General features: G+C 36.0%; 1 long non-coding RNA gene across 1 annotated transcript; it reads left to right on the forward strand.

Moving 5' to 3' along the window:
* Positions 1-1,018: 1,018 nt before the first annotated feature.
* On the forward strand, positions 1,019-16,364 carry LOC150049200 (uncharacterized). The gene is made up of 3 exons (XR_016538973.1): positions 1,019-1,117; positions 7,475-7,580; positions 16,116-16,364. It is a non-coding gene; the product is annotated as an uncharacterized LOC150049200 (long non-coding RNA).
* Positions 16,365-16,985: the final 621 nt, after the last annotated feature.

A 16,985-nucleotide genomic window follows, 5' to 3' on the forward strand; every position in this document is an offset into this window, starting at 1 on the left:
TTAGAGTTGGGTTTGGTAGCAAACCATCTCATCAGTCAGAGGACTGAGTTGTAAGAACGAGGCCTGTTGGGCTATACAGTGCATTTGAAGCCTGAGATATATGAAGCTCTGCTTCAAAAAACCACTCAGATACTTTAAAAAGTACTCCATCACTATATTTTGAAGCATAATAGAAAAAGCAAATATATTGAAGGACACTTAAATTCACCTATAGTAGAAGAAAGTGGAAACAAAAGAAGGTACGTGCAACATAGAAACTAAGTTTAAAATTTGATGTGGACAATTAAAGCACAGTGTGTCATACCTGTAATATTAACTCCTAGAAGGCAAAGACAGGGATGGCGGTGTTTCAAGGTCAGGCTGGGCAAAAAGTTTTTGACACCCTGTTTCACCCCATTTCATCAGTATGATACCTATCATCTCTGCTAAGAAGTCATGATGTAAGCTGGCCTGGTCAAAGAGTAATATCCTATTTTAAATGTGAGGAAAGTGAAAGGGATTGGAGGCATGGCTCAATTGGTAAATCATCTATTTAGCAAGCAAAGGCTCTATATTCAAACCAAAGTGCCACCAAAAATTAAATTGATTGGGTCAGAATAATAAGAACCAAATTTTAGTTGGAAAGTTTAAGTGGAAAGTCTGACATAATTTTAGTAAGTCAATAAAAGTAAAAAAAACAATGAGATACGATATGTTCCAATAGAAAAATAAATTTGCTTCATAAGGTTTATTTCCTTTAAATAAGTTATAGATGAAAAAGCATCAATATCAGTATAATTGTCACTCAGATTGTTTTAAAATTGTTTGGGTATCCAAATAACAGCAATAGCATCTCACTTCACCTAATATGATGAATAATAGAAATAGGACATACACTTCTACTTTCTTCAAACTTTCTTCATCCTGGGAATATGAAGGGGAATAAGGAAAAAAGCATGAAGGGGAATAAGGGAAAAAGCAAACAGAAAACTGCTTCCTTTCTCTGGATGTTGCAGGCTTCGAGGAAAACAAAGGAACACACATAATTAACTCTAAAGTTCTCTGAAGGAAATGAAGTTAGGCCACTGGATAGAAAGGTCATCAAAAATGCTCTAAGGACAATGTGCCATCTCCAAAGGTGGAGAAAATCTATGTGGTTTCCAGTGGGTAAAAAGAGTATCAAGCTTGGGGAGTTTTTATCAGAGCAGCATCTCACATAGTTTAGTCTGGATAATATGTGATTACTCCTTGACCTAGGGCTTTCTGCTGGATCTGTTAGAGGTAAGTCTTAAGGATTTAGACTATTCTGTACACTGAAGAGAGCTGTGCAAAGGAGCTGTCTTTAGGAATGGTTTAGAAGACATGGAAGGGGAGATGACAATGAATTTTTGCAGAAATGACTAAGAAATAATAAAGTCCTGCTAGGCTTGGTCATATAAGTCTTGAATCTCTGCTACTCAGGAGGTAGAGATTGAGGGAATCACAGTTTGAGGTCAGCCTAAGTACAAAGTAGTCCCCCATTTGAAAAACCATAGGCCAGCTATGGTGGTGCAAAGTTATGCCCAGACACAAACATGGGACCTGACCTGGAAAATAACTGAAGACATGTTTCAAGTAGTTTCCTGTTTAGCATGTATGAGTCCCTACATCACACTCATATAAAAAATGAAGGAAAATTAATAATGGCTGTTTGAAATGAGTGGTTGCAAAACAAAAAGAAATGCATCTTATAGACACTGGAAGTTATAAAGAAAAACAAAGACAAGACTTCTAAGTAAGGAGGATGTTGGGAACCAGATACAGATGACCCTGATCTGAGTGCACAGTGAAAGTTGGTATCACCTACAGAAACTAATAAGACAATCAGGCATTATAAGAAGTCTATGAATTTGCTTATTTATGTTGACATATTCAACATGTAGTCTTGAGAAGGATAAAAAAAAAACATCCAGCTGAAGAACTCAAAGCAAAAGGTGGTAGCAGCCAAGGAAATGAAAGTATAGAACTTTATGGAAGGAGATAGAAACAAAAATATTCTCCTAAAGGACGCTCTACCTCAAGGTGGGGGTGAGCCATGGTAGGCTCTGTCTAAAACTATGTATGTTTCATAGTGGATATAAGCAAATATACATTTAGAAATGGAGAAGAGAAATTAGTGGAGGAGCTGAAAGACAATGATCAGCTGTAGAGATTGATGCCACTGGTGGCCCAGGTAGAAAAAGTTTCTCTATTGTAATTGGGAAGCACAATAACAGTGGATGCAGGGCTGGGCTCAGTGTTATCATGATGTAAGAATATCATTTCTACAGCAATGTTGTTGACTACATCCATCATCACTGGACTCCTGAGTTAGAAAAAATTTGGCTTGCTAGGTCTTTGGTCAGGATGTGATATATATTTTGAGAAGATATACTTTCATAAGGAATTCAAGTAGGCCAATGTATGTATAATATACACATACACGCACATACACACATGCACATACACACACACACACACACACACATACTAGGCAATACTCAACTGCTATCTCAGGATAGACTCTCATTTCTTTGCTAAGTATTTTTTTTAAGTATTAGGAAAGACTAGTGTTTGGAATTTTAAAAGAAAGGAGGAAACGCTCCTCTTCATCCTCTTCCCACTCTTGATTCCCAGACCCTAAGTCTTCTCTCCTACAGAAATGCTGGAGAAATATTTAGTGTTTGTTTGAAAGTGAAACATGTTTGAAGAAGTTTATTTTGATATGTATCCAATAAACCTAACAATCATGTTCATAACTAAATCGTATTAATAATTATTTTTGAATCAGAGAATTCATTTTTTAGTGAGAAAAGTGAAGACTTAAAAGTTACCCCAGCTGAAATGAAATGTTTCCTTTGGGCTGGGAATTTGGCCAAGTGGTAAAATGCTTGTCCAGCATGCACAAAGACTGGGGTTGGATTCCCTGTTACTACATACATAGAAAAAGCCAGAAGTAGTGCTGTGGCTCAAGTGATAGAGCCCTAGCCTTGAGAAAGTCCAAGGACAGTGCTCAGGTCTTGAGATGAAGCCTCAGGACTGGCAAAAAGTAAATAAACAAATAAATAAATGCTGTCCTTCCATCTTACATTCAAAGATGGGATAAAATGTTGTTTAAAAGGCTTTAAAGAAAGATATTATATAACATAATTACATTTTTACTCTCTATGGAAGTGCATGAAATATTTGCAAGCATGTGAGAGCACTGCACTTTAATTTTCTTGTCAGTACTAGGGTTTGAACTCAGGGCCCCTCACTTGGTGGACACCTGCTCTAGCACTTGGGCCATGCCACCAGCGTACCATTTTCATCTCAAGAATTACTTCACTTTATAAAAATGTTCATTACTTTTGATTCAGTGTTGCCTAATGGAACCCTCAGAGGCCTCTTCCTACAACAGAGACTTGTATTTTTGAGTCTCTTGATTGCATCCCCTGCTTGTGCTTTGCTCCCTTTGTGATTCTCCCTGTGTTTTTCCCTGTTTCAGCAAATAACGTTTGGTTCAATTAAACAAAAACGTTGTGAATTCATGGGCCAAACCTCTAGATAAGTTAATAAAGTATTTTTAAATATTAAATGCATGAAGGGGAAATGAGTGTCCTTATGAATTGAAAGGGTAATTTCTGTAGGGAAAAGTCTAGGCAATCTTGCTTTTGCTCAAGAAAGATTGATAGCAACCAAGATCTCCAAGAGTGCACAGGCACAGCTGATTTCTAATTAGCTCTCCAGACAGATAACCACAGTGTTGGGATTTATTCCAAAACACAAAGTGATTTTAAAAAATATTGAAATTGATTTCCTATACTGTTCTCTAATAAAATAAAACAATCCATAGTGATATTGCTACTGTAAATGCATTAAAATTACAGAGCTGATCTACTGAAGTGGTATTTCTTTGTGTCTGAATAGCATGAGTTGTGTTCTCAATGAAGGGGAGAAGATCTAGCACTGAATTGAGGAATGCTTTGCCAATTTGAGCTTATAGCACAAAAGTACCTTTGCAAAGCATTTCCTCAAATCTAATATTTGTAATCTCCCATATAATTCTAGGTGGTATTTTAACTAGAGTTATTCCTTCTGGAGTAAAGATATAATAATTAGAAATATTTGCTGAAATGTGACTGACTTTATCTTACACTGACAACTTCACTGTTCCCCACATATATCCCACTTTCATTAGAGAAAAAATTGACACATGGGAAGAAAATTTCAAAACATTTCCTCTTCCAGAGGAAAATGTTTCCTTCTGTAAGATTGTTCATTCAGTGAAGCAACAAAAGTTTTCTTTTTTCTATTTTGCAGAGTGTAATTTTTTGCTGTAATTGTGCTGCATGTTTGTTATGATGATTCTCACAATGTATGTGTAACCACATCTGAATAAATCCAATATTTTCTTTTACAGCAATTAATAAGCTACATTGAAATCTTAGCTGACAAGCAACATGAAAAATATTAACTTATACTTGGAAAATTTTCTAGATGCTTTAAATTCATTAGCTTCATATATATCTTATTTTACTGATTCAAAAAAGGTTAAGATTTGTTTTCTCAAACCAAAGTAAAAACTAGCAGTGCAACCTGAATTTTTCTGACTGTACTATATAATCTTCGGCTTATTTTTTATTCCAACTAGACTGTACTAAATTCTAAGCAAAAAACTCTAGAATGTATTAGTTCACCTTATGTGAAAATTCTATTGAATTTTAGCAGCTTTTTTGTTTTTTTTTTTTTGCAGTTTACTACCTTAGCATATAAAAATTAAGAAACCTGACTGGCATCATTTATATATGGAGAATTTATGTATGATGAACAATCATGTATCAAAACAGTAGAATGTAAATATAAATTAGAGAATAGTTCTAAAACATTATAATTCATGGTGTCATAAATACATGAAAAAGTGAAACATACCAAATACAGAACTTAGTACTCCCTAGTACTGAATGGAAACATTCATCTTACGTACTTAAAGGTATTTATTGAGCACCTGCTGAGACATACTTTCGTATTAAACCTTTGAGACCATCCAATATGGAAGGAGTTTCAAAATCCAATTAAGGATACAACTACAAACAAAAAGGAGAGAGCCTTGATAAAGAGTCAGTAGGGGCTGCTTCATATATATGGGTTCACGCCAGAGAGTGGGAGAAGTGTATGGGTGATTTGGGCAACCTTCTAAAGATGCTCATCCATGCAACATCCATGAAAATTCATTGCTAACTGATCTTGCTCGTCTGCTTGAGTACTCCTTTCTCTGTCATAGTAGATGAATGAATATGTCTGGAAAGCTCCAATCTTATTTTAATACTTCAATTGTACTTAAATTGCTTTCCCCCTGGTTGATAAGCTTCATTATGGCAGGAGAAAAGTTTTATTCATCTCAATGATCTTAGTGGTCAGAACCTACAATGTTGGCACAATGGGGGTTCTCACTAGCTAGTAAATGATGAACCAAGCAATATAGTCATAAGAATGGGTTGCCATGATTTTATATCTTTTCTGCACACTACTATTTTTCCCTCCACAACCTTCCTCTTTGTCTCCCATAGATGATAGAGTATTTGTCTTCTAGATTTCCAAAAGATTACAAACATACCAGATATACATTTTCTGTATTAACTTGGATTATGGAAGATGGAATGAACACACAACTTACACATTGTCCTTTTTGCTCCTTTCCTACATTCTACACAGTATGTGGTGGGGGCAGGCAGTGTTAAATAGGTTTAACAGTTTGAAAACATCCACTTTTCTTCAGTAAGGTAAGTGTGTAAGGATCAATTTACATGACAGTGAACACTTGAAGTAAGACTTTAACACTGAGGTAAGATTCAGAGTTTCCGACTTCAAGAAGTTAAATTATCTACGAAGAGAGAATTACAGTCCAGTTCAGTAACTATCACGTTAGAATTACTGCACAGAAAGTCCTAATAGAATAGAAACTGTCACCTAATAAAGTTGGAGAATTCCATGAAGATCGTTTTCTTTGAAAAGGTGGATTTGAATGGACTCCTTATTGTGCCAAATAAAAAAGGTGGAAGAATGGAAGAACTGGAGACAATAGTATGAGTAAAATATGTGAACAAAGAACAATATGATCTCCTTGGAGCTGATGGGACTTGACACAGAACTGGGGGGAGTCCCAAGGGGTAGGACTGTAAAAAAAAAAAACACGTGGATCTGAAAACTGTCAGATGGCATTATGAAGAGCTTTGCAAACCAGCTTTCATCCTGAACACATTATAAAGACGCTTGAAAGAATATAGCATCAAGGGATTTGTGGCTGGGAACATTTTTGGTGACAGATGAGTACAACACTGACTGGTAGTGGTGAAACCGTGGAAGGAAGAGGGGAAGATCGTCAGACATTGCAATATTTCTCAAAAATGAAGAAACCTGGATAAAGGTGACAGCAGGTGGGAAAGAGACATGCATTTGGAGGACATTTAGGAACATGGAGGAACTTATTGGCTTTGGAATGGATCATGAATGAAGGACAAAAGGCAAAATTAATGCCAGAGGTTACTTTTCATTTTTTTTCAACAAAACCCTCAAAGATCAAGGATTTGGGGAAAGATTGTGCGAGTTCAAGGGATTATAATGAACTCAGTGATAGAGAAGTGGAATTTAAGATACTGTGGTTCATCTAAGAGAACATAAATCTATTTTCTGGATAGTTAAGACAAAGCTATCAATAAAAAATGAAGTCCTAGGCACTGAGAGACAAAATGAGACAGTACTGGGATAGAAAAGAATGAGCAGAGGACCGAGGTTGAGATGCCTGAGGATTCCAGATTAGCCATGCTGTGGGCTGGACAATTTACTGATGAATTGGAGATGCTGGCTTTGAACCTAGATCTCCTAGGTCTCAACCTTTTGAGTAGGTAGGATTACAGGTGTGAGCCATTGGAACCCAACTTAGAACATTCTTTTTCTTGGAGTTGAAGCAGCAAACTCTGAGAGGAGAAAATTAGATGCTTAGTGATGAGGGTGAAACTGCTACCGTCCACTTAGCAGACACTGCTATGTACAGCAAGTCTAACCATCATTTTGTGAAAGGAAGCATTTTTAATTCTAAAATATATAGCAAAGTTTGTTAAGTATAAGTATTTGTTCTTGACTCATTTAGAAGGAGTTATATAAATGGTTTTGGTCTATAAGCATTTGGAAAAAGCTGGTTAGAATTAAATGAGCTGTTTTGGATTGAAGAAAGGGTATTTGGCTTGAAGGAAAGGCAATCATTAAAGCTACTCAGTGGGGCTGTGTCCTCCATGGGTGCTTGTGAAAGTTACGTGGGGAGGAAGAATAAAAATATGGGTGGGATTGTAACATATGAAAATCTAGGAAATTGTACATTGTGTAGTAAAGGAAACCAAACACCTAACAACTACCATAGCACATTAAGAGGGAAATATAAGAAAACTCTCTGAATATCAAAACTGGCATGTGAACAAATCTTGGTTTTTATTTCTGACAGAGAACGTAGCATGCTTATCAGCTGGAAGTCAAGAGAAAAAAAAGAGGGAGGAGAAATAAGAAAAAGGAAGAAAGAGAAAAATGGCATATCTAGGAATTTCATGTAGGTAAGAAAGTTTCTTACATTCTAGGACTCTTGGATCTAATCTCAGTGATAATGGGGTATTCACTAAACAACTTTCAATCTTTAAGTAGTAAGACTGAAAATGGCCCAACATGAGGTAGCAAAGTGAATTAAGGACTTCTGATACAACAGATGAAAACTTCCATATTTTATGCCAAGGTTAGGAGAAATATAGTATCTGAGAAAAAAAGCAAGGGAAAAGTTTGAAATAGCCAAGTTTGTAGTAGCCCAGTATAGCAGGATTGATAAAGTAGTAGGCTAATTTGAGTTGTACTTTTTTTTGCCAGTCCTGGGGCTTAAACTCAGGGCTTGAGCACTGTTGTTGGGCTTTCTCAAGATATGAGCTCTACCACTTGAGCCACAGCACCACTTCTGGCTTTTGTTACATATATGGTACCAAGGAACCTTACCTAGGTCCTTGTGGATGGTAGGCAAGCATTCCCTCACTAGGCCAAACTCCGGCCCCTAAGTTGTTGGCTTTGATGGCTCCAAGTCTTATGATTTATATAATATTTCAGCAGTGCTCAAGAAACCATGGGGCATGGAAGTGAGTTTGGATTGATGTATTTTTGGATTGGGGTATTTTTCTACTCTAGACTTTATCCAAGAGCAGAAAAAGGGGGAATTGTGACAGCAGAGGGGTGTAGTTAACATGATGAGTCAAAGGATTAAGATGAAGATGAAGGAAATTTATATATAAATTTATAAGTATAAATTTATAAATAAGTGCCCAAAAGTACCAAGCTCATCAAAGAAGAACTCATACAGAGGGAGTACAGGAGGAAAAAAAGCTGAAGGGAGTTCAAGGCTGGGATACTCCATTTGGAGAGTCATTTATAGCTAAGACTAGGATTAGAATGTACCTAGTGATCTGAGATTCTGGGATCAAGGACTTGAAGAATCCAGGGAAACCTGCAACCAGTAACTTGCTAACATAGCCAGATGGCTAAGATGAAGAGGAAGGAAAATGGACAGCAGTTTGTGATTTCTGTCATTTAGCTGTCAAAATAGAAGCACAGAAACCCCTTGTTTCGTGGAATCACCTCACTGGTTTTATTACTCCATTGCCAGTTTGAAATTGAACACTTTGTTAACACTGTTCATTATTAGCAATGAGCTCACAGACATGATTACAATTCTGTCTTCAGGCACTACTGAAAAGAGATAAACATGACCAGTGAAGGTACATTTTCAACTCTGATATGAAACTATGATCATATGGTTATTGTGAATTTAGATTTGTAATTAAAATTTTCATGGGAAATTGCTCAATATAAGAAAAGGAAAAAGAGCTACTTGTATACTCTCTGGAGCTTTATTGTTAAGCTCTTTAACTAAGATAAAACCAACTCACTAGAATATACTAGATTTATATTATTACATAGGTCATTTGTGATTATCTTAAATGAATATACAAGTTAAAATATGAGTATACATTTATTGGAAAAATCGCAGTGGCCGTAACATGCTAACTTTAGAGAAAAAAGGGGAAAAAACTTGGATACTTTTGGTTAAATGACTCCAGTTCTTTAAACTTCAGTAATTTGGTATCGCTTTTCATCATGTCAATATCCGTAAGGGGTCTTTCTCACTTAACGTAAACACAAGGTATATGTGAATTCATCAGTGTTCTATAGATTAATCAGAATCACCAGGAGAGACAAGAAAAGCACTCAAGTTTTCTGAAGCTCCCAATTCTTTATGTAGTTGATTCTTGAGCTATTTTGGGGATCATTAACAACATCTAACATCTACCTATCTATACATCTATATATCTGCCTCAAGATACTCAGTAAGACTATTTATGGTAACATTAAAATTCATATGAAAACACGAAATGCCTTAAATAGCCAAGACAATCTTAAGCCAAAGCACACAAATAAACAAAATAACAAAAGAAATATGAACAAGGCTGGTGTATTACAAGACTTCAAATTATAAAGCTTGGTACTAGCAAAGCAAACAGACTCCAAGATCAGTGGAATAGTCTAGAGATTAAGAAATAAACACACATCAATATTCAGCTGATCTTTGACAGTGCTTAAAATATATATTAGAGAATAGATAGCCTCTTCAATAAATGGTGCTGGAAAAACTGGATGTCCACATGTAAAAGACTGAAACTAGACTCCTGTCTCTTACCTGGCCAGTATCATTTCAAAGTGGATCTGGTACCTGAAACTATTACAGGAAAGAGTGTGGAAAAGATTAGAATTCCAGAGGCTCAGCAAATAGAGAGAAACTGACAAATAGTATTGCAGTGAACTAAAGGCATCCACAATGCAAAGGATGTTTTCACTAAGCTGAAAGTGTAGAAAATGAAGAGATCATTGCTACTGATACATTTGACAATGTTTGAATAACCAGAATCTACGACGAGCTTACAAATTAAATTCCTCAAGAGTCAATAACCTAATGAACATTAATGGGCAGGATATTTCTCAGAAATTGCAATGATCAAAACATGAAAACCTGTTCCACACCCCTGACTATAAGGAAGTGCATATCAAAATAACATTGAGATTCCATGTCACTCCAGTCCACATGAGCACTAGGAAAAGTATGAACAGTAACAAATGCTGGTGAAAATGTAGAACATAGGGACCGCGAACGAAAGGCACTGTTGACTAGAATGGAAAGTAGTACAACCACTGCAGAAATCAGTAGAGAGACTTTACAGGAAGAAAAAAGAAAAAAACCTTAACATATGACCCAGTAACACCAGTCCTGGGAATTTTTTTCTGAAATATTGTAAGACCAGATAACAATGTCATATGATATCATATATATGTATATATTCATACAAATTCCAGAAGAGCACATACATTAAAATACCATCTAATGGTAAGATTGTATTTATAATTATGTAAAAACTAGGAGAACAAGAAAAGGCTGTTACATTTTATGCATTATACATTAAATAAAATCTTCACACAGCAAGAACACAGAGCTGGAGAGCAAATGACAAGGTAGGATAAAATATGTGAAATTTATAAAATAAAACGTCAATTCCTAAAATATAGCATTTTAAAAATTAATTTCAAAAAATCTAAAACCTTATAAAAATTGGCAATGTACATGAACAGATTGTTTACTAAATAGGCAAAAAATTCACCACTTTATGTATTATAATAGAAATAGAAGTTAAAACTCTCATCTCACCAGTTTAGTTGCCAAAAAATTTTTCAAGTGATTATATACACAGATTGTGGACTGGGAAAACAAAATAGGCATTTACCTTGCTAGAGGAATACAGCAATCAAGTCAAGGGGAATTTGCTTCGTAAATCACACACACACAAACACACACACACATACATACACACACACAAATCATTCATTATACACACCTGCATCATCTTATTCATTTCTAGAACTATACCCTGAAAATATTAAAAAGCTACATTCTTTATTGAATTATTGTTTGTATTGGTGTTTATGGCTGTTCTAGTAAACTTTAATCCATATTATCAACTTCGGACAGTTTCCTCAGACCTTGGGAAAACATTTATGGCATTAATATTGGCATCAGCTAAGGCCTAGACATAAATTTCTTTTTTTTTGCCAGTCCTGGGCCTTGAACTAAAGGTCTAAGCACTATCTTGGGCTTTCTCAAGGCTAGAGTTCTACCACTTGAGTCACAGCACCATTTCTGATTTTTTCTATGTATATGTGGTGCTGAGAAATCAAACCCAGGTCTGTTTGCATGCTAGGCAAGCACTCTACCACTAGGCCAAACTCCCAGCCCCATAAATTTCTTTTCTATGTATGTGGTACCTAGGAATTGAACCTGGGTCTTCATAGATGCTGGGTAAGTACTCTATCACTAAGCCAAACTCCTGGCCCCCATAAAGTCCTTAAATAAAAAAATTCTTAAGTTGTTTTCTAATAAAACAATATCTAGAGTTTAGAAACAGCTCTCTAACAATGAACTTAAGCAGAGAATTCTGGCTCATTGCTACTGTTCAATGGGGGTTTTCCAGATGTTACTTGGTGTGGTATGCTATATCTAAGATTAGGATGCTACCCCAGCTGTATCAAAAGCATCAAAAAGAATATAGTCAAATGTGCCCTCTAGGAAAGGAAAAGTACATCTTCTAACATGGATGGGCAGCTTAGGTAGAGGCAAAGGCTCAATCCAGGACAGAACATTTCAAGGTCTAAGACTGGAAGTTGAATAGGGAGCAAATATATAAAGCAGATACTTAAGTTAGTAAGAGTTGGGTTTTAACTGATTATGAGACAGCATTTTGGAATTTGATTTTGCTTTCTCTGTTTATACTTGATAGGGAACGTGGCTGCATAAGGGTACAGGGCCATCTTCCTGTTGTCATCAATGACATGCAACATAACGGTCCTTAAAAGAAACATGTTTTTCAAGTTTTTTAAAATTTCTTTATCAATGGTACCCTACCATTCTTTTGTCATTTTGCCTTGTTTCTTTCTTTGTTGCTGTTTTTGTTTTGTCTTTTTGTATTACATATGCATTTATCTGTTTGGGGGAGAACAAGGGGAGCACAGAAGTGGTGGGATAAAGAGTGTACAAATGTATCTCTGATACTCACTAGACAGTGATTTGAGAAGGAATTATACAACTTATAGGGGGATCAGGAGAGAAAAAATAGGAGAAATTGAGGGAAGATGTGACACTGTTCAAAAGGAACTGTAGGATATAATATTGTGGCTCAGGGTGGTAGATCACCACCCTTGGAAATCTCATGGACTGTGCAGAGGCTCTGAGTTCAAGACTTGCCACTGACCAAAAAAAAGTGAAAAGAAAAGTTATTCTGCCAGGTTCTGATGGCTCACATCCATAATCCTAGCTACACAAGAGGCTGAAATCTGAAGATCTTGGTTTAAAGCCAGCTGGAGCAGAAAAAGTCAGTGGGACATTTATCTCCACAATACTACTCAGAAAACGCCTAAAGTGGTGCTGTGGCTCAAATGACAGAATGCTAGCCTTGAGCACATAGAGGCTCAGGAGAAATACCCAGACCTTGCGTTCAAGCCCTGAGAATGGCTAAATAAACAAACAAAAAATAATAAAAAGAAACAAATGTACTCATTACCTAACTTATGCAACTGTAACCCCTCAGTTCATTACTTTTACAATAATATATAAAAATACATGTTTCCATTTGATCATCTAATGAACCAGCAGTTTATCTCCACTCCATTCTATCAATCTGTTCACTACCAACAAATCCTGGAGACAGATTTGCACGTACACCTCCTGATCTCTCTTGTCCACTGGGCCCACAATTGTGTGTTATCTTTTTGCAGAAACCCAGTAGGATTCTATAAAATGTGCTTTCTACATCACAGAAATTACTTATTAAAGAAGCCACGTGGCTGGAGAGAATGAAATTTACATATTAATCTAGCCAGTTAGAAATAGGTCAGGCTGTTGTATTTGTTCATTCTTTGTTCCACTTTTTCTGTGCCCTCCGCTCTTACAATCCCAAAGACAAATGAAGAAACAAAACCAAAGAAAAGGAAAAAACCAGCAACTGAAAAAAAATCTCATGTCCTATTTTTGAGTTCATTTTTTAAAATATTATTTTATATAATCATATGCACATAGCCATTAAGCATTTGTGATCCACTCCTACTCATATCCTCCTCTGGCTTGGGCGAACCAATCCATCAGTGGTACTCACTTGAGACTATGTGGGAAATGAACTGTGTATCTTGTGGGTTGGTACAGGAGAGAAAAGCTGGGAGAGACTGAGGGAAGGGGACACAAGGTTCAAAAAGAATTGCACTCATTACCTGTCTCACGCAACTGTAACCTTCTGCATATCACTCTCCAATAACAATCAAAGAAAGAAAATAAAAGAAATAGGCCAGACTATCATCCCCAGGATTATCTGGGCTTAGAAATGACCTTTATTTTTTTGCCAGTCCTGGGGCTTGAACTCAGGGCCTGAGCACTGTCCTTGGGTTTTCTCAAGGCTTGAACTCATCACCAAGGAATTGAACTCTGGTCTTCATGCATGCTAGGCAAGCACTCTACCACGTGGCCAAACTCACGGCCCCAAATGAACATTTTCTGTAAGAAAGTTAAAGGTATGTATTTTTAGTTACAGACAATTGGGCAGCAGAATATTTGTTAACCTTGCCATGGACCATTATTTTTGGATGCGTGTTCTCATGTTATTATGTGAGGGCCAAAAGACAATTGGAGTTTTTGAATGTAAAGAAATACGAAGTAGAGACTATGATAATGCCTCTTGTTCATTTTTTTTCTGGAATCATTGTCTATGGAAGTTAATATCTTAATCAGTTAAATGTTTCAGATTTTAGAACTCTGAATAACAGACACATTTAAGGGAGGAAAAAGCAAGGCCAATTTGCTTAAGAAAAGTTGACTCATTAGGCTGCTTTCGTAATTTCAATTGTATTGGCCTATGTGCAGGGGCACAGCCACTCCAGTAACAATCTCAGAGAAACCTTGTATAAAAAAGGTCAGTGTCCATATAATGTAGAGAAAAGAGCAACAGAGAACAATTAGAAAGTTAGGATAATTGTCAGTATGGATGCTGTATTACCAGAAAACAGTCTTGGCTTCCATGGTCTTGGAATTTTGGAAACGTTATTACTAAGTTATTATAATAGGTAGTATACCTATGTTTGTGTCTTATAAATTAAACTCAGAAAAGACAAGATTAGTAAGGTAAAATAATCCTTATTTCCTATGTAGGCTATGTGTTCATTATAAATATAGTCCAGAAATTAGAATTTGAGACTTCAATATTATGATACTAGGAAAAAGAAAAGGAGAGAAAAGATAACTTGGGAGGAAAAAAATGTTATTTTTTAAAAAGTTCTATATTTATTAAGTAGATGAGGAAAATTTTAGAAAAATAGCATTTCTGGCATCTGTTTATTCTCTAGCTTTGTCATTCAGCTCATAATAATCCTTAGGTTGCAATAGTAAATTCAGAATGCCTTTAGGGCCATGGACATATTTCTTTGTGACTCATGCCACAATTCAACTTTAGAATAGTATGTAAAATCTCAAAATAGATATTCCCCTCTTTTTGGTTTCTATTCTTGCTTAGAAAACCTAATATTGAGTGAGAACGTTGGGGTAAGTGTCAGACAACTATGATCTACATCATATTGCTGTAAAGTTTAAGAGCTAAAAATAGTATCTCCATTTGTGAAGAACAGAACAACTCCAAAGAATACTATTATTAACATATAGAAGTCCATAGATAAATTTTCTTCTGTTTAATTTTTCTCGTTACAGCCTTACTTGTTCATTTACATATTGTCTATGGCTGCTGTCACACAGTAGAATTGACTAGTTGTGGCAGAAACAGTGTGATTATAATGATGAAACCATTTACTATACAGTCCTTATAAAGAAATGCTTGCCTGTTCTTGGTTGAGGATCACAGCTGTTTCATGGATATAATCTCAAGTGAACACTAGATGGAATACATGCCAAAGTTAGCTATTATGCAAGTGTGTCAATTTATTTGAAGTAATTATGAAAGATAAAAGCAGTCTATTTTTCTTTGAATACATGCATATATGTATAAATAAATACTTTTATGTCAGAGACATAAGTTGTTCTCCTCAAATTTGTGGGGGTTTCTGCCAGGACCCCTTACAAAAAGCAACATCTATAGATGTTCAAGTTACTTCTGTGAAGTGGCATCATTATTTCTATGAATCTGACACACCTCTTCCCTTATATCTAAAATAATTTCTAGGATACTTAGAATACTGAAAGAATACTGAAATATAACTTCATTTATGTAGATTCAATGAAGCATTGAAGATACTGCAAGTTCAAGCTATACTTTCTGAAACTTCCACATAATTCCCCCCCAAAATATTTGTATTTGCAGTTGAATAGTATGTCTGTAATCTAGAGATATGGAGGTCCAGTGTACTACATTTCATACTTCTTATGTATTTCCAAACATGGTTTTGTTTTTACATGTCTCAGTGTGAGAAGGAAATCACAATATTCGGCTAACCTAGTTTTTTTTAGTCTTCCTTGTAGCTATGGCTGGCAAGGTGACTAGTTTCATTGAATGAAATCTAAGCAGAGATCTTATTGAACAGTATTAGTCTATGGACACATTTGCCTTCCTAATAAATGGATTTAAAGTTCTCTAATAGATTCAGCAGCTTTCCATCACTAGATGAAAATATCTGAGACAACTGATAAAGAGAAGAGTTTTGCCATGAATCACAATTGTGGGTAGTTTTCTGCAAGACTGACTGGCCTATTCCTTTGGCCCTCCAGTGAGAGAAGCACATCATGAATAGAATGCGTGGCTAAGAGAAACTGCTCACTTCAGAACAAAGGAAAAGCAAGATAGGAAGAGGAACAGTCTCATAATCTGCTTTGACCTCACTAACCAGAGGTGCTCCTCATTGGCTCCACTCTATAGGTTCTATCATTTCCCAGCAGTGCTAGACTTTTTGGAGGACATGTATCCAAACCATAATACCACACTGTCCCAATCTTCTAAGTTCTCTTTCCTCTTCACTTTCAGATCTGACTAGAGATGATGCCTGATGCTTCAGAGTTAAGAGAATAGCAAAGGCATTGGCTGTGATACCCTTGAAATACTGAGCTAGCAGGATTCTTAGAAAAACAGACCAGGAATTGGCTCCCATGAACTTAGCTCAGTATTATCTGAGACCGCAGAAACTTCTGAAAGACTTAAGAATACGCACCCACTTGCTGAGAATTCAAAAGATTAATTCCCTTGGCATCACAGATAAAGTCATTCCACTCAGAGACCAATACCAAAAGAGAAAATTGAGATAAAGACAGGTTCTGGAGGTGTCAGATATAACTTTTTTCTCTCAACTTCTTTCTCCTGTGCCTTCTGGGGTTTTTGGGTGCTCTTTCTAAGCCCTACTTTGTGAATGCATTTTGCTATTGCTCAGTACTTTGCCAAGGGCAAAGCCAATGCTAATTTCTCCTTTACTTTGTAATAATATATAGCAAACTCTATTAACCCTAACCAATAGCCCAGTGGCAAACTGCACAAATAGTGTCAGAATGATTCAGGCAACAACCTTTTATACTGCCCCAAATCTATACCAATTGACCCCTCTGGGAGTCTTTGCTCCATTTTGTAAGAAATGGTTTAAGAGCCTTTATACTCCCTTGGGAAAAAAAGGCCCAAAACTAAGTGCTTTTTTTCCCCCCAAAGGGATAAAAAATTAAGGAAAAATCCTTTTGGAAATAATAGCTTAAACTTATGACTAAGAAACAGTTCTTGTAGCAGAATTTTTTTGGCTATTTTAATTAAATCCCAATTTTTCAGAGGCCTCTCTGAAATTCATTATAACCAGTCAAGTATGTGATGAAACTTAGCATAACATCAAAAAGGTACTAAACTTACACAAGAACA

This window comes from Megascapheus bottae, chromosome 20 (genome assembly GCF_031878675.1).
Source record: "Megascapheus bottae isolate mThoBot1 chromosome 20, mThoBot2.hap1, whole genome shotgun sequence".
Classification (NCBI taxonomy): domain Eukaryota; kingdom Metazoa; phylum Chordata; class Mammalia; order Rodentia; family Geomyidae; genus Megascapheus; species Megascapheus bottae.